Source organism: Ochlerotatus camptorhynchus, unplaced genomic scaffold (genome assembly GCF_037179485.1).
Source record: "Ochlerotatus camptorhynchus isolate MF236.1 unplaced genomic scaffold, CSIRO-AGI_Acam_v1.1 ptg000370l, whole genome shotgun sequence".
NCBI lineage: Eukaryota > Metazoa > Arthropoda > Insecta > Diptera > Culicidae > Ochlerotatus > Ochlerotatus camptorhynchus.
Genome location: NW_027040858.1, coordinates 6,579,213 through 6,604,187, shown reverse-complemented (window position 1 = coordinate 6,604,187; position 24,975 = coordinate 6,579,213). Strand labels below are relative to the sequence as shown.

Below are 24,975 nucleotides of genomic sequence, written 5' to 3'. Positions count from 1 at the left end.
TTGAATAACTTCAAAAAATGAGTTCTCTTATACTAGACCCTCTCTAGTCCGGACATGATTTGGCCGGATGAGTTAGGGGATACTAATTTACTCAATTTTTAAATGAAATGAACCGCACGAGATTCCTTCAATCCATTTGGTTTCGCGGAGACGCCTGGTGTGAGGTGTGACTTCAAACCGAAAACCTTTTAGTGATTGGTTCAAATAAGACATCCATAATAAAAAAAATTCCATAAACGAATGATAACCCAAATGATAGAACTATTTCACAAATGGTTTGGATGATACCCGGAACACGTCGTTAAGCTAAATAACAACTTTATTAGGTAGTGTCTCTGTTCGCCCTGTACCTGTGCACGCGAGTGACAAATCGCGAACAAGCCGAGGATTTGCGGCGAGTTGGCACAAAGTGGGTAGTCGAGTGAAGTTTATCTTTGTTTACTCGAATCTAATTTAGCCTGTACCTAATGCGTTTTAAATTATGTAATCCAATTTGAAATGCCTGGCGAGGGTAGTCGTTTGGACCGGAAACCACGTCGCGAAATATGTCACTTCAGGTGGCGCTTTTTCGAGCCAGTAACAGTAGATTGCTGTAAAAGTGCTTATTGAGGCTAGATTATTCAGTGTGCAAACCATAAATTATGAACGATTCCGCTATGCAGATGCGCTGTCATAAATGTCAGGCTTGAATCGTTAAATTAATTAAAAAAAAACAGTGCCATAAACCACAACCAATCTGTTTGCTCGGTCTTTCAGCTTTAATGACCCCGTCGGGAGTCATCTTCATTAGTCGCGCGCATTAATTCTACCTCATTTAACCAGCCGCTTACCGACATAGCATCGCGCTGAATAATTTCCAGTTCATTGACCAATCGACCCATCAAGCGATCACGAAAAACCCAACTCAATCGGTTCGAAGTAGATCACAAACGCATCAATCATTATAGACACAATTGTCCAAGAGGCAAAAACAGTGCCAACAAAACGTCGAGTTTAATTACACCTTGTTTCCTGCTTCCAATGCACCCGTACGACCCCAAAATAGGTGTCGGCGGCATGTTTTATGTGTCCCATCAGCGCATAATTAGTGGCTGGAGCGAAACGGAGACACATGGTGATGTGTATGTGTGTGCCGGTGTGTAAACCTAGTGGGTTGTTGTCACTTGGTTCAATTACGAAACGATACGGCGCGGCATGGAGGTTCGTCACGGCTAAAATGGAAAAGAGTGACAAAAGCCGCTCACCGTCGTCATGGCATATTTAGGTAAAGCACACAAACGTACACACTTCCGCACAGGTATCCCATTACTCAACGGTAGACTAAGAGGGCTCTGACATGTACCGCCGCTGCCACATGGGATCACATTTCAATTACGATTAATTCTTGCCGCGCCAACTTTGATGCGGTGCCGTGTGTTTGCCAGGCCCCACTTGGAACATGTCAATCCATGATTGCTCCTATCATCAGCATCACCCATCTCTCGGATTGCTATCCCGTTTGATTTATTCTCATGTTTCTGGCGGAGAATCCGATTCCGTTGAGGCGATAGAATCTAGTTTGGTTGTTTGTTTTCCTATGCAAATTACGAGCACGATAGGAACCGTATAATTTATGGGATTTATATGCAACAACTTCGTTAACATTGGCTTCTACCTTTGTACAGCCAAGTCATCGTAAATAAATCATATTTTCAAATCAACCCCCACCCCTCGTTATGTCACTCGGTCTTCGCCTCGATCCGATCGATGATTATTTTTTTCCGATTTCAACCCACATTTGTGTTGTGAGCGCATCACGCTATGTCTGAAAAGTTCCTATCGCTTCATAAGGAATCTCCAAGCTTAAAAATACTGTGGCCTTTCAATGATGCTGGTTGACTATGGATGGTGGAAAATTGTATACTCATCGCGGGGATCTAGAACAGTCACGGTATGATGGTGGTTAATTTGAAAATCATTATAGGTATAGAATACATACCCTTTCAAAAGCGAGGAAACCGAAGGACCTCCTCTGGCGCGCACGCTAAACAGCTGCACTTTGGGATGATCGAAGCTTGAAGTGGGGTTTGAAATCTATTCCATCAACAACCACACCGACCGGTGTAGCGGTGGAGGTCTCGAGATTCATTGGGAAGTGGTTTTTCGGTTCATTATTATTTAGAGCGCTGGACGGGTTGCTTCCGTGGAGAATGGCAAAATAGAACTTAAGTGGAACGAAATCAATCCTTTCATACAATGTAATTGATAGAATGAGGTAAAGCTGCAATGTTGGCGTTAAATCGCTTTAGTTTGAGCAAAGTTTGTAGCTCAGAGATTTAACAGTATCGTAGCGATAGTACCTAACTGATACGAGTTTAAATCGAAACTTGCCATTCATTACGCTATAGCTTATAAGCGAGCTGCGTGAGGAAAATTTTAATGAAAACTCAAAACACAATCCTTTTAAATGTTATATTTGATTTGTATGAAAAAAAAAATATTTAAAAAATACAGACTCTATTTGTTTTTTTTTTTACCAATTCTAATTGATGTTGCTCAAGCCTTTATAGAACGTTGTTGTTTTACGCATAATAAACAATTTTTATAACTGAACAGATTCAATGCAATGCAATGAATCACCCCTTTCTGACACATGACGATTATCATTATGGCAAAGACCAAGATGGCTATGACTGAAGAACATTTTCTGCACTTTGACAGGCGCAACCAAAATAAATCTGTTTCCAATTTTGGTTGAGTCGATGATTTCAATTTAATGATTAATTCTTAGATACAGAAAATGTCTGTAAAGTGATGCATGAATGGGTGCCAAGCAAAATATGACCTACAAAAAGTGAGATTTTTGCAAGGGGTTAGTCACTCAGCACAGTGTGCCGGAAGTATATTCGGCTCAGCTTGGGCACATCATCGGCACACCTTTGTCACAATCTCGTAGGCATTGGATTGTTCATTAGATCAAATGGAAGCACTGCTAGACAACTGTCATTGAAGTTGTTCACAACATTACGTGCTGTTTGACTGTATATTTCAGGAACATCTTCTAATTGAATATACCAGAGGAACGTAGACCAGCAGTTTATTGCTCGGTTCCCTTATAGATTAAAATCCGAAATTTAGGTTCTATCTAGGGCTCGAGAGTAAGAGCACAAACGAAGTGACAGACGACTAACTGGCGAAGAACTCCATTAAAATAATGTGGTTCACTGTAATAGAATTTTCTTGGAAGCTTGTGCCATCATCCACCAGATGGGTTAGTTTTTTTGTTTTGATTTGAACAAAGTTGATTTTGTGTACAATGATTCTTTGTCAGTGTGCAAAGAGCGCGTATCATTTTGTCATTTTTTATGCATTTCAGTTTTGAGTAGATTGAAAGAGATAGAACCAAAACATTCTAATACATTTGGTGAAAATGCTAGTACAATCCAATAGTAGTATCATAGAGGTAACTCTAAGACCACTGGGTCCCGAAGAAAATCATTATTATTTTTGGCTCACTCAGTACCAGAACAACGGTCCCAAGCAGTCCCAAGCTATTTCACTCACCCCTGCATGTTCTGCATGAATCCACACACCCCTGATGTTATCTGTCAAACTTTCATAGCGAATCAAAACAAACATAGTGTAGTAATAGAATTTCAACTAGAATAGGGTACGTTAATCGTTTGCTTGGGACCAATAGGCTACTAAAGTGGTGAGCCAATTTAAAATCGTTAGTTTCGTATTGATTGTTGGTAGTATTGCCATGTGGTACAATCAACAATCAATACGAAACTAACGATTTTAAATTGGCTCACCACTTTAGTAGCCTATTGGTCCCAAGCAAACGATTAACGTACCCTATTCTAGTTGAAATTCTATTACTACACTATGTTTGTTTTGATTCGCTATGAAAGTTTGACAGATAACATCAGGGGTGTGTGGATTCATGCAGAACATGCAGGGGTGAGTGAAATAGCTTGGGACTGCTTGGGACTGTTGTTCTGGTACTGAGTGAGACAAAAATAATAATGATTTTCTTCGGGACCCAGTGGTCTTAGAGTTACCTCTATGGTAGTGGTGTTGCCATGTGGTACACTGAAAAATTGAAATAGCAGGTTAGTCACCAAAGTTTTCGAGCCGCTCCGTCTGTCACTTTGTTTGTGGTAAGAGCATAGAGGTAACTCTAAGACCAGAAGGTCCAGAAGAAACGTGCTCAACTTTTTGGCTTAGCTCTGGTACTCTTTTCGGTTCCAAGCTAATCGATGCACCCCTCGAAACATAGGAAAATCCACGAACCCCTAATTTTATCTGTCAAACTTCGATAGCGAATCAAAACAAACATAGTGAAGTACTAGAATTTCGACTAAAATTGATCAATAGGCTAGTCAAGTAGTGAGCCAAATTAAAATCGTTAGTTTCCACCGGTTGGGAGTACGCTTATAGATGTACTTGGGACCAATAGGCTAATCAAGTAGTGAGCTAAATTAAAATCGCTAATTTCCACCGGTTGGTAAGAGGCAGTTGATCAGACCCAAATAGTACCGTTAATTTAAATAACGCTGCAACTCGCACAAAACAAACTACAGAAGTCATACTCATCATCCTCTATATTCAGTCTCCAACAATGCTCCCCACAGGTTCCAACTCTTTCCGGCCGCTGATGACCGTTGCGTTTCACATCACAAAAGTCTAGGTATCAAAGGTCAGCCTTTGAGAGCAGGCTTGCTTCCACTCACTTGCTATAAAAAAATGTTTTTCGGAATTATGAAATCATTAGATTATATAATGATAGTTAGTAGTTGTAAGTCACAAGATAAGGTTGTAAACTAGGTGTTTGACACATAAAACTTGTCATTATTGCTTTCAGTGCGTCACAATCAGCGATTTTACAATTCGTGAGCGCTCACTCTGAGTGAACGCCCACGAGTCATAAATTCGCTGCTTGTGACGCACTGAAAGCGAAATTGACAGGTTTTATGAGTCAAATACATACCTTCCAACCTCTTCTTGTTTCTGACAAGTACAAACTTTCATAATAGCATCCAATGATTCCATAATTCCGAAAAACATTTTTTATAGCGAAGTGAGTGGAAGTAACCCTGTTTGAGAGCATTACCTAAGTGGAAGAGGAGACAATAGGGGGCCTTTTTTTAACTAATTTTCTGTCAAACGCGAACCAGCGTCTGATTGGTCGGGTGAACGTATAGAAACGTGTGAATTTTTACAACAGGAAATCTATTTTCTTGTATTTTGACAGCCAACTGCGTCGCCTATAATGAAGTAAGTTTCCACGAGGTAGGCATTTTTTCTGCTCATACGTCAGACGGCGGTGTCTCCTTCCTACTTAGGCTGTGAACCATTTCGTGGATGTTTTAACTTTTGGTTAAATTTTGACAGATGGAAAATTATCCATTAACCCTGCTATCCGAGCGTGGTTATTTCTGACAGACAAGAAGTTAAATTTTGACAACCGTGGCTAAGTTCTTCTCGAAATCCGGTCGATCGACAGCATAGGGATTTTCGAACATAAGAAATAACTTTCGAAATGTCACTTTTAACCACGAGTTAAATTTAACTCGGCAAATGGTTCACAGCCTTAGTATTCTTCGATGTTAAATTTCTCCTTGGTTGCCGCTAGACCGATGTTATCCTTGCGATTTCAAACTATAACATTCAAGATGTCAGAAATACCGGGTTGCCAAATTTACCAAAATTTTACCAACAATCGTAGCTTGCACGCTATTTCAAAACTACCCAAATTTGGGTAGAATCCACCTAGATCGGTCAAAACAGAACCTACCCAAAAATGGGTAAACTGTGTTCGGAGTGATAAGTTGACAAATGAACAACGTCGATCGGATTCATGCCAATGTTGTTCTTTTGCCAACTTGTCACTTCGAACACAGTTTACCCATTTTGGGTAGGTTCTGTTTTGACCGATATGGGAGGATTCTACCCAAATTTAGGTAGTTTTGAAAGAGCGTGTGCTCTATGACCGGCACTGTCGGCACTGAGAAAAAATTGAACCCTAGATTGGTGTGCGGAGTGACCTACCCCTTGACTTTTTTTCATGTCCGTAAGTTTAAACGGTGCGTGATAATATTCGAAGAGAACTGAGGATTGATTGAATAAGCGTGAAATCACCTCATCCAGCTTCGTGTTGAGTATCCGCAGCTGTTCGTAAGTCGCCGAGGGGGACGACTCTATCTACACACTTAGATTTTTTTGCCGAGATGGGCACCACCGAGCAGCTCGGCATTTTATTTTACTGGAAATTCAGCAAAAAATATGTTTGTTAGCTGAGATCTCGGCAAAATTCCCGTTTGTTAGCTGAATCTCGGCAAGTTTTTTACTGAGATCCAACAAAATAAAATGCCGAGCTGCTCGGTGGTGCCCATTTCGGCGAAAAAATCTAAGTGTGTACGATGCGGAAACGATTTTGTTTTAGTGTGGTTAGCTGCGCGCACGCTGAGTAGATAGAAAGAAGATTTATGACGATTTTGAAAAAAAGATGATGCGCGATGCAAGTAGATGCGAGAAGTGTAAGAAGATTTTTAGTAGATTGGTTTGCTAGTGTGAGATTTTTCGAGCATCTATAATTGAGATTTAGATGTGACGCCCCCCTCGGTCTCAACTCCCGTTGCGTTGTAATCTTCGAACCAATTCTCCAAATCGTCCTTCTGCAACTCGAGACCCGCATAAACGCGAATCATAAATTGACCTTACCTAAAATGGTTAAAAATTGTTTATAATCCCTGCTAAACTTTAACTGAAATGGTTATAGAACTTTACATGAACGTTTAATGATAAAGTTTCAACCTTATGTATTATGGTTTTTTGGAACTGGACCTTACAAATAATGGGTTGTTAAGAACCATTACCATTCCAAATTCTTGTTTTCTCCATACATTTTCAGAAAGAGAACTATATAAGAGCGTTTTTACTTATGATTTGAGAACATTAATGGTTATGGTTATGGTAGTCAGTAAGGTCCATTAATGGTTTTGTATTATCGCTCAACTTTACGTGGAATATATCGTGAATTGGTAATCAGTAAATTACAGGCAACCAATTCGCGATATATTCCACATAAAGTTGATCGATGTTACAAAACCATTCGTGGACCTTACTGACTACCATAACCATTACCATTAAAGTTCTCAAACCATAAGTTAAAAGTTTCTAATATAGTTCTCTTTCCGAAAATGTATGGAGAAAACAAGAATTTGGAACGGTAATGGTTCTTAACAACCCATTATTTGTAAGGTCCAGTTCCAAAAAACCATAATACATAAGGTTGAAACTTTATCATTAAACGTTCATGTAAAGTTCCATAACCATTTCAGTTTAAGTTTAGCAGGGATTATAAACAATTTTTAACCATTTTAGGTAAGGTCAATTTATGGTTCGCGTTTATGCGGGGATGTTCCTTTTGGTACTCTTCACGCAGAAAAAATTACCGTCGAAACAAAAATATTTGAGGTAAATTTAAACGTAAATTCAGTTTGTTCTGGCCACAAACATAAACTAGGTTGATTTCAAACGTATTCTACGTTTGAATCCATTGATAATAATGTTTAAAACAAAAATAATGTTACGTTTATTTTAAAAATATTCGTGTTGAAAATAAACGTGAATATTTTTGATTTATTTGAAAACTATATGCAATCAAAAATTAATATGTTTATTTTAAACATGCTTTTCATGTTTAAAATAAACAAACATATTTTGAAATTATTTTAGCATTTGAATGCTGAATAAATCAAAATAAAATGGATAGCAAATTAATGGAAATTCCTGCGATTATGGTAAGTCTGTGGATGTTTGGATCCGGGGGGCCGTCGGGGTGGGTGTCCGATCCGATCCAGTTCAGTAAAACTGGTGAAACTTTGTGATATTAGCGTCATTTTGTCGTTTATGACGCTGGTCCTCATACCGGCCTCTTTCTACGTTTAGTGTTCGGGGATGATCTGTTTTTCTTTCGACGTCGGGTGGGGGGTGAGGATGATATGGGGATCGGTATCAGAAACGACGGATTGCCGTTAATATTGTGATGTTCCACCGGTTTTGTCGAGCTTGGAACATTGCGTGGGTTTCCGGACCCTCTACTTCGGTTTCGCCGCTTGCAGGCCGTTTTCGGTTAAGTTTGCCGAATGTAAAAAAGGACACGCTAAAAATTGATTACCCAGGTTATGTATTGTTGAAATAAACATGCTTTTGAATTTATTCTAAACATACATATTTTTGTTGAGAACATGTTTGTAATTTACTTTGAACTATTCATATTTTTATTTAATAAACATATATATTTTTAACTTAAATGAACAAAATTTGGTTCCGTGTTCCTTTTGCAGTTTGAGCTTCTTCTGTTAGTCCTGATATTCCTGGCACAGCTTAACCTGGTCTCCTGGACTTCCTCCTCAGTCTAACCGCTGATATGCAGCCATGTGGTAGGAATGTTGAATGGTTAATCTTTCACCAGTCACTTTTTAAATCAATTCAATAAATCATAGCCTTCTTTAACTGTGCCACAAGCGGTAGGTCACTCGGCACAGCGTGTCAAAAACACAGTAGGGCACACCATAGCACACTCATGGGCACTGTTTGGCACCCATGGTACATAATTTTTATGATCTCTAAAGTAACTGGCATCACTGCACTATTTCAGCGCCGCCTGCGCAGTGCGGATGTGTCATAATTTGATTGTTGACACAAACAATTTTTGGTAGGCCGATAATTTTGCCGGAGCTTCCAACTCACCATTACCATAGAGGTAACTCTAAGACCAGCGGTCCCGATGAAACGTGCTCAACTTTTTGGCTCAGCTCTGGTACTCTCTTCGGTCCCAAGCTAATCGATGCACCCCTCGCAATATAGGAAAATCCACGAGCCCCCCATTTTATCTGTCAAACTTTCATAGCAAATCAAAACAAACATAATGTAGTACTAGAATTTCGTCTAGAATGGGGTACGTTAAACGATTTGCTTGGGACCAACAGGTTAGTCAAGTAGTGAGCCAATTTAAAATCGTTAGTTTCCACCGGTTGCTAATAGGCTAGTCAAGTAGTGAGACAATTTTAAATCGTTAGTTTCCACCGGTTGCCATTACTGCCGCAACCAGGGCAACAGAAGATGCCGACATCACGACGACGACTTATTCGTCTTGACACCAGTCCCGAAGTGACGTTTCTTCACACACATTCTGACAGTTCCTTATGGGGTTTTGCGTTGGAGTGAGAGAATAAGAAAAAGTCCGCCATGTTTCACACATAGTCTGACAGTTACATATGAGATTTCTCCATAGAAGTAAAGAGTTACAGAGCTCTCGTCAATGCCAATTGGTACGTTTCCCAAGCAGACTTTTGTCGCTGTTGTTGCTGCTGTCACCTGACAGTTACTTTTGCTCGGCCACCAACGGAACTGCTGCTACTGGACAGATCGTCCGAAATGTTCCTTCCGTTCGTTCCATACCTCGGTCGTCAACAGCTATCTTCAGAATCGCCATCCAACACAACCAGCAGTATTTGACTATCTTCTGTATCACAATTGTCTTCTAGTAGTAAAAAAGCTCCTGTTGTTGATTGTTGGCCAATCCGATCGCCATCGATTAGACTGATGCACGTTCCGATCGATTTCCTCAGATACAGACTGGTGAGACCGGTGAAAAGAATATTCATCTCTCTGCCGGAAATATCGTCAGACTAATCTCATCATCAAGCGACAGAGGACAAATAGCATTGTTCAGCATCTCGTCGGGATCCATGAACGAATCATCCATGATCGTCATCTTCACCATCGAAATCATCAACCATCAAAAGGCAGTGCGGTGGCGTGGACAGCCACGTCTGGCTTCCGCATCTACGTAGCACTTCTACGGATTGGTTTCGTTCGGTTAACAGGGGACGATTTTGGCAAAATTGAACTGTAACGAATTGATGTCCTGCGTCATCCATTCCATTTCCAGTAGCTCCTGGATGATGATCCGAGTTTTAAGATTCTTGTCCAACAGCGAAAGCAACACGTACTCCAATTCTTCAAAGAATTTCTTCAGGGTTCCACGAATGGGTTCTCAACGTTCCCGAGAGCCACATTTCCATTTTCAGGCTGGAGTAGCGGTTGCCTGCCAACACTTCCGGACTGCAGTACTCGGTCATGCCGTATAAGGTAGAAAAAAGTTGCCTTCCTGTACGAATGTCGCCGATCCTAAATCAATCAGCTTGATATGTAACTTGTGATCGATTATAACATTCTCGTTTTTGACGTCCCGGTGCAGAATGTCCAACGAGTGCGTCTCGGAGCCGTGGATTTCCATCACAACCTGGAAGAATTTATCGTTCCCAAACCAATCGAACATGTTGACAATGTTCGGATGCTTCACAGGTCAACAGGTACACTTCCATCGGAATTTCCCGCACTGCGACATCCGGGAGATGTAACTAGGACGATCCGAGTATTCTTGATGGCCTGCCCAAGCGAATTGTCATCCGTACTGCTCACGCTGTTGAACGTCAACGTCAGATTCTGATGCTTATCCTCATCCTCCAGGCTGTTGTACGATAAATCCGGATACTGGCTTACCCAGATGCATTACCGAAATGGTGTACAGTATGTCGATCACGTTGCCATCACAGGGAATCACTTCCCCGAGGTACTTCCCATCCGAATAGATCGACCTGTGCGTGGTCCACACGGAATCGGAAGCGTTCCAACGGCCGAATGTCTTCGACAGCTCGTTCGGTTTGACATACCAAAACAAAACATTTGAACTGTCGAAATACCGGGTTGCCAAACATACAATTCTAGATAGAGCTGGAATTAGGGCCTAACAGGTTTTGTAAACAATGACTTCTATCGATGATTTCTAGAAATTCAAGGCTCGCCCACGGAAAACAACATCCTCATCGGGTAGGGAAAGACTTTCCCTATCCGATACTTATGCTGGTCTGCGTCAAGGCACCTTGAGTTCCTAGAAATCATCGATAGAAGTCATTGTTTACAAAAACTGTTACGCCCTAATTCCAGCTCTATCTAGAATTATTCACAAACAAAGTCAATCCGAATACTGGCACTCTGGCACTCTTGAGGCACACTGAGAAAAATGCTGGCGCAAAATAAGTGTGTAGAGTGACCACCCCTTGATCTGTGCAGTATAATCCAATATTTGACGAAGTTGAACTTGTTATTTTAACTACAAATAAGCAAAATTACAAAGAATTCGATACATTGCACTTTAGGGAGTATTGTTTTGAAAGCCTTTTATCAGTCGTGGCCATTTGAAAGTTGCCATAATGATGCAGATTTCAAAATTTAGCATGCGGAGATATGGAAGTGAAATCTAAAACTGCTTCTATTTCACAAACAAAGTTTTAATTGTTTTTTACTTTGATTCTAAGCGCAAGAAATACTCATGCGGTATGGAAATACATTCTGTATTAAATTTCATAAATTTATCTTTTTAGAAATAGGTATTCACTGAAAGTGTATGATAGGTAGATTTTGACATCATATCACCCATGTTCAGTAACTATCAAATTCATTTAAAATATTTTTTTCTTTATTCGAAAAACAGAAGCGTTTTAAAACAAGCTACCCACTAAGATTATTTTACCGAAATCTGTGAAATTTTACCGAAATCTCAACAGTTCAACGTTCGGTAAACAGTTCGGTGATTTTTCACAGATATTCGTTGAAAAATTACAGGAAACCTGTGAAAAATCACCGAACTGTTTACCGAACGTTCAGCTGTTGAGATTTCAGTCAAATTTCGGGATTTCGGTAAAATAATCTTAGTGTGTAAACTGCCATAATAAACGTATCAGAAAATGTCTCCATGAATGTCATTGGTTATGTCAATCACCCAATTCCCTTTCGATCTTTTGAGAAATCCAGACAAATGCCAACAGTTGATCAGAGTCACATGACTTCCGGCTAAGGCAAACTGTGTTTATAATTAGTTGTACAAATTGAAAAACTTTTCGAGCTACAATTGGAACAACTAATAGTTCCAATCTTATTACCCGTCTGATCAACAAACAGACACCCGAAAAGGCATCGAACCATAAATGAAATACAAACACGATTATCATCGGCAGCCACTTCCAGCATCCGCTGCTGCATCGCAATCGACCTGGTCGTGTTCTCTAATCATCATCCCAACACGAACATCAACAACACCAACAGCAACAAATCGAATCTTGGGATTGTCTGCTTCCCCGTATCCTCGGTACAAACTGTCAAAATAAACTCAACCCAAAGCCAATCAAATCAAGCTGAAAAGTTTTTCTCCCCCTTTTTTTCCCGATCGTAGTAGACCTACATAGACGTATGTATTTTCGTGTTGATTTTTTTGTTCGGTGTGGAAATTTCGGTGGTAAACGAATTTGCCCTAGCCAATGCCAAGTGATGTTCAACGGGCTTACTGACACAGAGTAGTGCGCGACGAGAAGTAGCAAACCAAGAAAAGAATCGTGCATTTTTCGCTTCCCTGGCAAGACGTTTTTAGCAGAGGGATAAACAGGGAAAGTTGATTGACTTCCAGAACAATGCCGCCGAAGAAAGCGAAGGGAACGGCAGAAGTGTAAAGGAATTTCTCCCGAAGGGAATCATCATTGGCACCACGTGCATCTTTTGGGATGTTCTTGTTTTCTCTATACCTGCATATACCTACTTTGTTCCAAGAATGAAAAAAAAAAATCAGTCTTATAATCGCAGCATCCCGGGAATAGGGGAAATTGGTCTAATGTTGGGCCCATCGTTAAAAATGTCCTGTTATTATTTTTATTTTATTTTTTCTTAGTACAATGCATCATCTGGACAAAAGAAATTGACAGTTTTGATTGCTAGTATTTCTTAGGCCGACATTAGGGACATTAACCCTATTCGAAGTGCGCCTCGGTGCAAGAAGCGCCGGGTATTTCTGTAGCGGGCAAAGGTAAAGAGAACGGCATTATACGAAGATGTTAGAATTCAAATAATGTTGCGGTCTTCGTATTTACATCAGCCTTACTACCAGACCAATAAACGAGACGCGTACGTGGTGGCGGCAAGTTCAATTCCCCCGTGTAACTTGTCCCATAGACTAACAAAACACATCAGCAGTAGGCATAGGTATTTCAGGAGAAAATTGACAGAATCGAACTCGAAAAGCATAGCCGTAGCGACGAAAACGTGCACTGCATGCATGGTGAGCAAAAATGTTCAAGGAGGTGCTTCCTTGCACGGGTGGATTTTGTCGGTACTTTCCTCGTCAAACCCACCGTTTGTGGTTAGCAAATAAAAACGTCCCATCGGCCTACTAGGCTGCTTGACGATGCTTGTGTTGTGACACGATCGGTGGCTTTGCTCTCTATTTGGATATCTCGTTTCGATGGGAAGTGCAGCAGCTGAGTTTGTTCCCGTCCCGCGAGGTTCCTTCAAGAAGACGAAGAAGGAGGCAGTCAAAATAAATTGTTGAAATTTGAATCGATTCGATTCGAATCGAATCTATTTATCTACAACAATTGGCAATTCAATAGAGAGGTCTCGGCTAGGCGGCAGCTGTGGTGGTCCTTGGTATCCCATATCACACCGAAAGGAAAGGCAATGCTCAAAATTGCAGCAAAAGAAAACAAAGCAAGCCCCGGGAGAGGGTAAAAACGTTTCAAGTGGGTCAGGCCGCCTGGCCCGAGAGTGAAGAGGGTTCGTTCAAAAAGGGAGCAGAGCAGGGAAGGAATCGATTGTTATTGGAACAATTTTTCTGCACTTAAATTTTGTATAGTAAATGAACGGTATGGGACGAGGGTCCTTGTTGCGAAAAAAAAAGCAGTCCATTAGGTTCAAGTGGCTGTCGGAGTGAGCGACGAGAAGCAAATAAATAAATAATGATAGGATCAGATGTTATTTTTAAATTAAATGGTTTTTACGTCTCGGCTCGGTTCGAAAGAGAAAACGCCAAACAGATTCCGGCTGGTGTTGCGTTGCAGTGGCTTGCCGCAAAAATACAAAGGGCCTCGTTGTGTCTCGCTTCGGAGCAAAATATTTGCATTCAACAGGGCCCAATGAAAGAGCTTGTGGTGGAACATGATTAATTAATTGATAACTTGATTACACTTCAGCAGAGCACAACTGTTTGCAATCAGCAGCAGTCGTGCTGTGGCACGTGCATGTGCGCTCGTCGGTTCAATACCAGTAGGCCGCGGTCTGCAGATCTGCACTTGACAGTTTCTTCCATCAGTGCTGTGCTGGCTGCCTACTGTGATTTTCATGTGAAATAAGTCACGCCCAGTATGCTTGCTTGAATAGATCCTAAAATTGCTCATCTCCCACCAACAGCACCTTTCTGGACGGGAAATGCCAGTTCAGCGAACTTCTCATGTTATATGAAATGCGATGGTTGTGACATACCATGGGGATATGTGATATATATTAGGGTACGCTCCGGTGGACTCCTCTATTGAATGTTGCAACTTTCTACACAGAGAGCAGCAGATCGTGGGGTTATAAATACTGTCAGTATTTTCATTTTTTTTTCAGGAAGAGGCGTTCCCAGGAGGAAAAGGATTGAAAATTAGTTTCCATGCTACGGACGGCTGTCCTTCGATGGGCGCTCTAGAAGCCGCTTCACTGGAATAACACAGTTTGATTTGAGTAGAACAAAATTGAAAGGTTACGAATTGGGATTTTCACATTTATAATTAAAATTCATAAAAGGGCAAGTTATGATCAGAGTCAATGTTATTAAAGAGCCTGAATTTATAAAGAGACGACATCTTATCCATTTGACAGGTCTTTTGCTCGATTGGAATGACTTTTCCTATGACTTTGACAGACAATCGATTGTTCCAATTTTGACATATCGCCTCTTTATAAATTTAGGCTCTTTAGATGTTATAATAAGAGTCCCGCCAAATGAAAATGTTGCGAACAAGCAGCACTGTTTGTGATTTATTTTTCGTCAGAGTAAACGGCAACCAGATTTTTTGCGTTAGCATCGGATGACTTTCATTCAGAAGTGAAAAATTTCATGTCGATAACGAAGCTTCTGGGAGAAAAAAATAATAATAGAATCTGAAAAATGTTCAAACAAGTGCTTGGTATAATCTAAAATTACAACAATATTGTCGGTAATGAATGCAATACTGGCTGTGAGAGCAATAATGTTTATTTACTTTGCTTGTTTGGTACCCCGGGCAACAGTTTGATTGGTACTTCTGGTTATGATATGTTCAGGCCAGCGAGTTGTAAACATGTTACAAGACTATCTTGATGACATTTTCTTGAAGTTAATTATTATCACATGTTACAAGGGCCGAAGCATTGACAAAGTGTGGTTGGACATGCCATCTTTTTTCACCAATGTTTGTACGTCCTTTTGTATGTATGTATGTATGTAAAGGATACCACTCATTGTTGCAAGGCACAGCCATTAGACAGTGGATCATCCTCCAAGTATGACTTGATCAAGTACGATACCTGGTTGTATTCAATTTACCATTGTAAGAAGGGCCAAAAACGGAGGGGCGGACCCGTAAGCAGATACACTTACGCGTAATCCGCGGGATCAGGAGAGTCGCCTTCCAATGATAAAATCCTACAACCCGATGTAGAACAAGCCATCATACGAGGGAACGTCCCAATGAGTGGGGAGAAGAGCCCGCCGTCAATTCACGGAATGTTAATGACAAGGAGTTGGCAATTCCACTCTCCCCATCCAAATCGTTTCAATCCGGTGCCCTGGTGGTCCCATCCCTCCCCTTTGCATTTAATGTGTTTATATTTATATATATATATATATATATATATTTATATCGGCATTACCCGTTAGATTTTGTCAACACCATTTTGACTTCTTAGCTTTTCAAAATCTTTAATAAATGCAAATCTTTCTATCTAACCTATTCCGCGAGTCGTGCGAATCTCCACCACCAATGAGTCAACAAAAGTCACGCACTAGTGGGGTGACTCTCCGTGCAATCAATGAAGAGTCACCTCACCCGAGGCGACCACCGTCACCCTACTAGCGACAGAGAGTCATACTACTCGCAGAACAGGCCTGCACCACAATTTTACTGAAAATCTAAGAAAATTATTAAACAGAATTTAATAATATAACTGCAGAGCACAAGCAGTTTAAATATACTGAGGATGTGTTGCCAAAATCGAACGGATACTTTATATGTTTATTAATTTATCTTACCTTTGATGGACCAAATACTTACCTGTCCTTAATGGTCATAAGCTCCAATCGGTATTTCCCGGTAAATCCAATCACGATCCTTTACAACCAATGTTTGTACGTCCTTCTTTTGCCCCAAAATGTCTTCCTTTTTAATCCATGCATATTATTCATAAAATTGTCTTCAGTGTAATTGTTTGCTGTCAGCCCAAGTGACAAATGCCCTTCGATATAGAGATATCCAAGCGCAATCTCACAAACACTAAAATCCGACATCGATATATAAAAAATTAAGAAGAAAAAGAACCAAAAAGTATTCGCGATATCACAACTATTTAAAAAGGTAGCGCTCGGTCTCACGCACACTTTTGTGTATCTGGAGAACTCTATTGCAGCGCCAACATTTCAATTTCAAGCGAATAAAAGCTCACTCATGAAAAATAATGACACCAACAGGTAGATGAATGTTTTCTCTACCAGCTAGCATTGTTATTTTGGCAGGGTGAGCTTTTATTTGCAAGAAATTGACGGCTAAAGCCATTGTTTACAAAAGTAATTACGCCCCTTTGAAATGTTGGCACTGATTGGAGCAAACGGTGTACTATAGCAGTCTAACCCCCCACATTTAGATTGAATCTAACATGTCTTCTATTTTGACAGTCTGGTTCTATAGGATTTGACGTTTTGGTTTAAAGTTAATCAATGGGAACATTTACAGGTTGCTTAGATATTACATTTTCATGTTGGTTTTAATCGCGTGTCCAGTAATGTCCCCCTGATTGAGACGGGTTTTAAGCTGTCAAACTGTAGTTTTCATGTAACACAGTTCACTAGATTACACACTTAAAAATAACTATTTTTACACGACACGTCATCCAACTTTGACGTAAACCATGGAACTAAAACAAACATGTTATGTGAAATTAAGTGTTTCGAAACCAGATCATTCGAAACGAAAATAGCGTTTTATGGAATTTAATTTCTTGTATCTTTAAACTGATTCCTATACAATAAGGGCCGCTTGTGCTCTCAGGCAGTGCTGAAATTTGTCTTTGTCATTGACAGACTTTCGCTCGATATTGATCAACTCGAGGGGGAAGACGGCTTTCATTTGAGTAACTCTTTGACTCAGAGTTGCTCAGAGCTACTCTGATTTGCTCGAGGGGGGCGACTCTATCTAAGATGCAGGAAATTTTTTGCTTTGCTGTTGTGAGATGCACTCGCGCTTAATAGATAGAAACACGATTGATTATGATTTTGAAGATTTCCTGCAAAAAGGTGGAGAGCGATGCAAGTAGATGGGTTTAGATGCAAGAGATGAAAAAAGATTTTTCGTAGATTGATTCGCTAGTGTGAGATTTTTCGATCATTCAAAATCGAGATTTAGATGTGTCGCACCCTCGGGTTTGCTCTGGGATCTGATCTAATTTGTGACAAAAACAGAATTAGTAGGGCATATAGTTTTGGAATCTGACCATGCAAATGTCAGTTCGAAAACATCATGAATGAAGAAAATAAATGGATGCAATATTTAAATAAGGAAATGATCTCGTTTTCTACCAGTTCATTGAAGTTTTGGCTATTTTCTTAAATCACTCTAATGATGGCTTTCTGCAGGGCACTTTTGTCTTTGCAATTGTAATGAAATTTACCAGGAACCTGCTACCGTAGGACTGGGTATCCAGATGCTTAGAGCAAGTGAATGGATATTCCCTTCTGGCTACCAGCTCCGGTGTGGACATGTAGTTGAGGATGAATCTTGTAAGGGTCTCGGTTGCTAGAATAGGAAAGACGCCCCCTAGCCCCTTTAATTTTGTATCAAAAAGCAACGTTATTGCGTGATGTTTGTTTTGCTAGCTGGTTCTCCGATGAATTGACTGTATTTTACGGCATAGATCACCGGCTGAAAATAAAAACTAACGTTCCTTTAAAGCTTGCGTACAATGCATAAGTTTCCGGGTTTTTGGACAGATAATGCATGGGCTAACTGTCAAATAACCAGAAAACTTATCCATTGTGGGCCGGCCTTTACACCGAAAACATTAATTGATTGTGCTGCGCTGTCAAAACAATCGAGATAATAAAATCGTTCATCAGAGAGCAAAAGAGTTCCTCAGAGCTACTCAGGATTGTTCTTAATTCCTCACTGTCTTTCCCCTCGGATCAAATTGTTATTCACATAGTCACTGATAGATTTGCTCCTGAAAAAAAAACTTGTGTCAAAATCTCATTAATTTTTTAGTCAGTGACAAAAATTCACCTGGTAATAAAAAGTTAATTTAATTTCGTTTAAAATTTAGCTATTGTCAATTCAGAGCAACATTAGCATTTGGCGTCAGATTATGAGCTACAATAGCATGCTGCAGCTCCCACTTGCGTCGTAATGTTTTCCCTGAAATGACATTAATAAAAAAAAATCTGCACACGTTCGTCACTGACAGCATTGTCACTGACAATTGACATGGTTTGCCTTGACGATGACTGTTAGCTGAAATGAGTGACCAAAACCGAATATTGTTCGAAATTTTGCAGCACTGGTCTCAGGGGACCGAAAATTAGATTACTTTTTCGTTGTGAGCTTTTTAATTGAAATAAACCCAACAGGCGACCTTCCAATTCAAAGGCATCTTGTTAGGAGCGAATTATGACTGTATTCGAACTGATGACGAATACACGTTATGAGCAATCTCAATTAAGGTGAATGGGGACTTCATTAATTAAAAAAAAGGGGGACAGCTCTATTGGGTTTGTACGCAATGGTGACTTATATAATAAATTTTATTTGTTAACTGCAGCAGGAGCTTGTGTTTTGTGTACGAATAGGAATTTGAGCCTTTATACTCTTTAGTATGATGCGCATGACATAGATGGCCCACAGGGACTCACGAAGAGCTACTGATTCCGATCAATAGCGGTGCAGCTTCTTCCTCCTTCTATGGATGCTCATGTGGGCTGCAACTCGCTGCTTGTAGACACCTTTTGTTACGTACTGGAGAACACCTCCACTAACCACGCGGTGATAGAATAAACACAGTTTGGTGAGACCGGATGAAATTCAACTTTGAAATCTGTGCTAGGGAAATCGCTTTTCGCAGGCAATCGGTGATAGTTTTAATTATCATAACAACAGTCGCAAATTCGTGCAATTTTCAATAGTGACATTTTAAAAAATGATTAAGTCTTACATTTGTTTCTAAAGCGTAGAAATATTTCTGATCGATTGTTGATAAAATTATTGAAATTGGTCCAGGGGCAGCTGAGTTATTAACGTTCAAAATCTTTCATAATTTTGTTACATGTTCCATTTCCGGTTTTCACAACGTGTACCCTTATATAGAAATCACAGACGTAGTCCTACGTCAACATCAAAATCTGTTTTTGTTCAAAACCAAAATTACGTTCATGAAAATGTGTTCATTGCATTCTACTTGCCAACCGGAACACAGTGAATACATTGTCTTTGGCAGAATTTTGGTTTGAAACGTAAAAACTGCTTTTGAAATTCCAAAAATTAATGACGTGTACTTTGACTTGCCCCTTAAACCTATTTTTTAATGCTGAATTTTGTGATAGCACCATATTTTCAAAACGTTTGATAAAAATTCATTGCAGGGATGTAATAAGGGGCAGGTGATAAGTCAAAGTGCGAAATCAATGAACAAATTACTCAACGTAGTTATTTTTCTGGAAATAGAAAACTTTTGTAAGTTCAATGAACTTGGAAAAAAAATATGTGCCGGGAAATCTCCTACCGAAATAATTAAAGGGTGTCCACAGTTAAATTGCACTACCTAGAAGTACTCGCCAAAAATAAGTCTCTCAATCGATTGTCATGACATTTTCATGGAATGTAACGTATCTTTCACTCTATTTCTTCACCAAATAAAAATTCCCGAACTTTCTTAATTCCACCTATAAGGTTTTGTACTACGGTTGAATCGCCATTTTTTTCTGCTTTCAATCGTGGTTTCAACAATTTTCTGCTACGTACTGACAACTTTAGGATGCTTACGGGGTTCGTACTTCATTATAGCCCAGTATCTTTCGATCGGCCGCAACTCTGGTGAGATCCTTCGGCACGAAATTGACCCCATTCATTCGTCTTGTACCACTCCAGAACGTCCTTGGAGTAGTGACAATTGGCTAGATCCGGCCAAAACATTGTAGGAACGTTGTGTGATTTGAGAAACGGAAGCAGTCGTTTCTTCAGGCACTCATTCATGTAGGATTGGTCATTGCCTTCGGATTGGCGACGTTCGTACAGGAAGGGCAACTTTTTTCTACGTTCTACGGCACGACCGAGCACTGCAGTCTGGAAGTGTTGGCAGGCAACCGCTACTCCGGCCCGGAACCGGAAATGTCTCGGTGTGCCACTGTACGTGTTGATGTTCTTCGAGAACCCATTCGTGGACGTTGAGGAAATCCTGCGAAGAATTGGAGTACGTGTTGCTTTCGCTGTTGGACAAGAATCCCAAAATTGGGATCATCATCCAGGAGCTACTGGAGACGGAATGGATGGCGCAGGAAATCAATTCAATGTTGCCAAAATCGTCCCCTGTTAACCGTACAAGTCCAATCCGTAGAAGTGCTACATAGATGCGAATATCTGCTCCAGTCAGACGGGACTGTCAACGTCGTCGCACAGCCTTTCGATGGTGAAGATGATGTCGATGGTGAAGATGATAATGAGCATGTCCACATGGGTGATTTGTTCTTGGATCCCGACGAGATGCTGGACGATGATATTTGTCCTGACGATATCTCCGACAGAGAGATGAATATTCTTTCCACCGGTCTCACCAGTCTGTATCTGAGGGTACCGGACGGAACGTGCATTAGTCTGGTCGATGGCGATCGGATTGGCCAACAATCAACAACAAGAGGATTCCCAAGTAACATTGCAAGCTTTATGGAGGTTATATAGCATTCTACAAGTCTAAATCGTGATCAACAAGAGCGACCACCCGGTCCTCGTCGTGATGTCGGTATCTTCCGTTGCTCCGGTTGTGGCAGTAAGGGTGTGTTGGAGGCTCCGGCGAAATGATCTGTTGCGGATAGCAAAAATTGTTTGTGCCAACAATCAAATTTTGACACATCCGCACTGCGCATGCGCAGAAATAGTGCAGTGGTGCCAGTTACTTTAGAGATCATGAAAATTATGTACCATGGATGCCAAACTGTGCCAATGAGTGTGTCATGGTGTGCCCTACTGTGTTTTTGGCACACTGTGGTGAGTGATCTACCCCTTGATAACTTCGTAACGTAGATCACCTTTTCGTGGTACGTTACGGGATGTAAGATCTACCACCGATTCCTAGTCCTGACTACTTCAAACTAGGGGAACAGGATTTTTCAGTAATCCAAGGAACACATCTTAGTCCTTGTTACTTTTTATGCCTTGTTGATAGTGACAAGACTCGGCTTTGTCTACCGATGATGATCTTGAAACAAGGAAAAAAAATTGAGTTAGTTGTCTTCATCTATGTGATTCCTAATCTTCTATTCGTTGTTCCCTAGTTTGAAGTGGTTAAGACTAGGGTTCTGATGCATGGTCATTATCGATGTCATACCTTAATTTTTTTGCTAAGGAATCCAGTTTTGACTGACAAAGGGGCGCGCCTTTGGAGGGTGTTTCAACACTCCGAAGGGTATAAATAGCGGGACCTTTCAATTAGAGTCGGATCCTTGCGATAAATGCAAGAGTGGCAACTGTAAAAAAAATCGAATGCTTCATCATTTCTCAATAGTGATGGAGTAATACCAACAATCAATACGAAACTAACGATTTTAAATTGGCTCACCACTTTAGTAGCCTATTGGTCCCAAGCAAACGATTAACGTACCCTATTCTAGTCGAAATTCTAGTACTACGCAATGTTTGTTTTGATTCGCTATGAAAGTTTGACAGATAAAATGAGGGGTTATTGGTTTTTCCTATGTTTCGAGGGGTGAATCGATTAGCTTGGGACCGAAGAGAGTACCAGAGCTGAGCCAAAAAGTTCAGCACGTTATTTCGGGACCTTCTAGTCTTAGAGTTACCTCTATGGTAATACCAACAATCAATACGAAACTAACGATTTTAAATTGGCTCACCATTTTAGTAGCCTATTGGTCCCAAGCAAACGATTAACGTACCCTATTCTAGTTGAAATGCTATTACTACACTATGTTTGTTTTGATTCGCTATGAAAGTTTGACAGATAACATCAGGGTTGTGTGGATTCATGCAGAACATGCAGGGGTGAGTGAAATAGCTTGGAACTGCTTGGGACCGTTGTTCTGGTACTGAGTGAGCCAAAAATAATAATGATTTTCTTCGGGACCCAGTGGTCTTAGAGTTACCTCTATGGTAATACGACATGCACTAAACTAAGGACACGGGATATACTACAATAGATCAATTTACTGGTCCCGAACAGAGGAAAAAAAAAACCTCGATTCTTCTTAACATGTCACTGTAGGAAGGGCCAAACATGGGTTGGGTGAATCGATAGGCAAAGTCACCTATACGCCTACGGGAAGTAAAGAATCTCCTGCCAATATCATGACCATACAATTGGTTAAAACACCCTATCAAACAGAAGGATGCCCCAATGAGTGTGGAGAAGAGCCCGTCCTTTATCCACAAAATGTTAACTTCAGGGAGTTGAAAATTTCACTCTCCCCATCCAAATCACTTCAATTGGATGCCCTGATGATCCCTCCCCATCCCCAACACAGGTATAGAAGTTATTTCTTTAGGCCTTCGGGGGGCGTTTTAATAAAATTAAAATTACGGACTTACTCGACTGAAGGTCTGAGAATGATTTATTATTCGAATGCTAGAATTTACAAACGTGAAATCTACTAGAAGGTTTTATGAAAGACGCTCAGTAAAGGCCCAAACGCAATGTGGGCGGAAGCGGGACGGAAACGGAAAGTTTGACAGTTGCCTCAAATCACATCAAGATGCCTAGCCAAAGTCAATTTGATTCTAACTAATTTTCAATCCGACAAGTAGGCTTACTCAGACCGGGCTTTTCCGCTGCCGCTGACATTGCGCTTGGGCCTTAAGCGAATTATTACTTGTTGTCCATGTGTTGTCGTCTGCTGCTACCCGTCTCGTTATCGCTGATGGATGGTTGTTTCGGGGTTGGATGGGGGATGCTTATATACAGAAACATGATTAGGCTATTGGGATGCAGAGAGGCAACTCTAAGACCAAAGGTCCCGAAGAAACATGCACAACTTTTTGGCTCAGCTCTGGTACTCTCTTCGGTCCCAAGCTAATCGATGCACCCCTCGAAGAAACATAGGACCCCTCATTTTATCTGTCAAACTTTCATAGCGAATCGAAGCAAACATAGCGTAGTACTAGAATTTCGACAAGAATGGGGTATGATTATAGATGTACTTGGGACCAATAAGCTAGTCAAGTAGTGATCCAATTTAAAATCGTTAGTTTCCACCGGTTGGTTCTGCTGTTTTTGTTGTTGTTGTTGGTGTTTCTCGTGAATCTACCAACGGATGTGCTGAATTGACAATGATTTTAAGTTCTATGGTTGAAAGATATGATTCCAAGAAAGTGCTGCACTTAACTTATATAATACATTGCTATTTGTACTGCAAATAACAATAAGTAGAACTTTGTAGAACGTTGATAGAAATAATCAAAATGTGTAGGGATTTTCTGTAAAAAAAAACCAGTTTAATCTCCACACTTGAGTTGCACTTTATTGCCAGTCGTATTAATACGCAATAGATTATTCCGTCTGATGTTACATCGAAAAAAAGCAACATATTTCTCGAAGCCAATCACTCGGAAAAACGACAACGTTTTCGGTTTGAGTTGGGTCAAATCGAACACTACTCAGACCTTGTAAACCATATATTCCGTAGAATATAACCTATCTTCCTTCGACAAATCAGAGAGCATCCCATCGAAGCATTCCGAGAAGCTGTGTCAACCACTGCTCTTCCCTCCAGCTCCCTCGCACGAGTCAGCATTTTCAGTTTTCACTTCCCATTTAATACCTTAAAGCTTGTTTACCTCCATCCTAAGCTTCTAGTGCAGATGCTTCAACAGCGTTCAAATTAAATTTAGTTAAAATCCCGATTCAATATACAAAATTTCGGAGCAAATGAAATGGAATAAACTTGACGCTATTCCCCACGACTCGTAATCACACAGCTTAAGCGGAGGGAGAGTCATGCGATTCTTGTACTACGAATGCCTGCTGCCCGCAGCAACCCTCCGTCGTCGTCAGATGTTGAGCATTTTCCAATAATTTAATTTTCCCAGGAACAATCTTACGCCTCACCGACGACACTCGGAAAGAACGGTGATGAAAACATCATTAGCAAATCGACAGGATGCGGCTTGTTGCGATACGCACTCGATTTCCATGCGGAAATCAAGCAAGCCATGCTGATCGGAATCCTGAGATACTCAAAAGAATAATTTTATCACCCGGATCGGGTGGTTTCCAACAACTCTTTCCACGACCAAAAGAGCCAATCAATTTTCCTAAATCATCAAAAGCCGTAAATGTTACAACAGAAATAAAATGCCCAGCCTGCTTGATTTCTAACGGGCATGTGCTTTTCGTGGAAGAGCTCCGCTCTGACACGCAATGAATCGGAAAGTACACCACAGCAAGCTATATCGAATGACGATTAGCGTAACGAATTGAAGCATAATTTATTGGGTAACATTAAAGTAGGCACCTTCTATGTCTTTCAGGGATAGGAAAAAGGGTGTGTTGAGCTACGCACGATTTTTCAAGAAATGTGTTTGCAACCAGTATGATGAGTACCCCCCAACGGACAGGCCACTTACAGGCTAATATGTGTACGGAATGATA

The 24,975-nt window shown here is 40.6% G+C and overlaps 1 protein-coding gene and 1 pseudogene across 1 annotated transcript in view; one reads left to right on the top strand and one right to left on the bottom strand.

The window, feature by feature from the left end:
* LOC135710145 (uncharacterized) overlaps positions 1-24,975 on the top strand; it is a 65,219-nt gene that overhangs the window by 26,540 nt on the left and 13,704 nt on the right. The gene's annotated exons all lie outside the window — the stretch shown is intronic.
* Positions 9,459-23,169, bottom strand: LOC135710035 (uncharacterized; annotated as a pseudogene).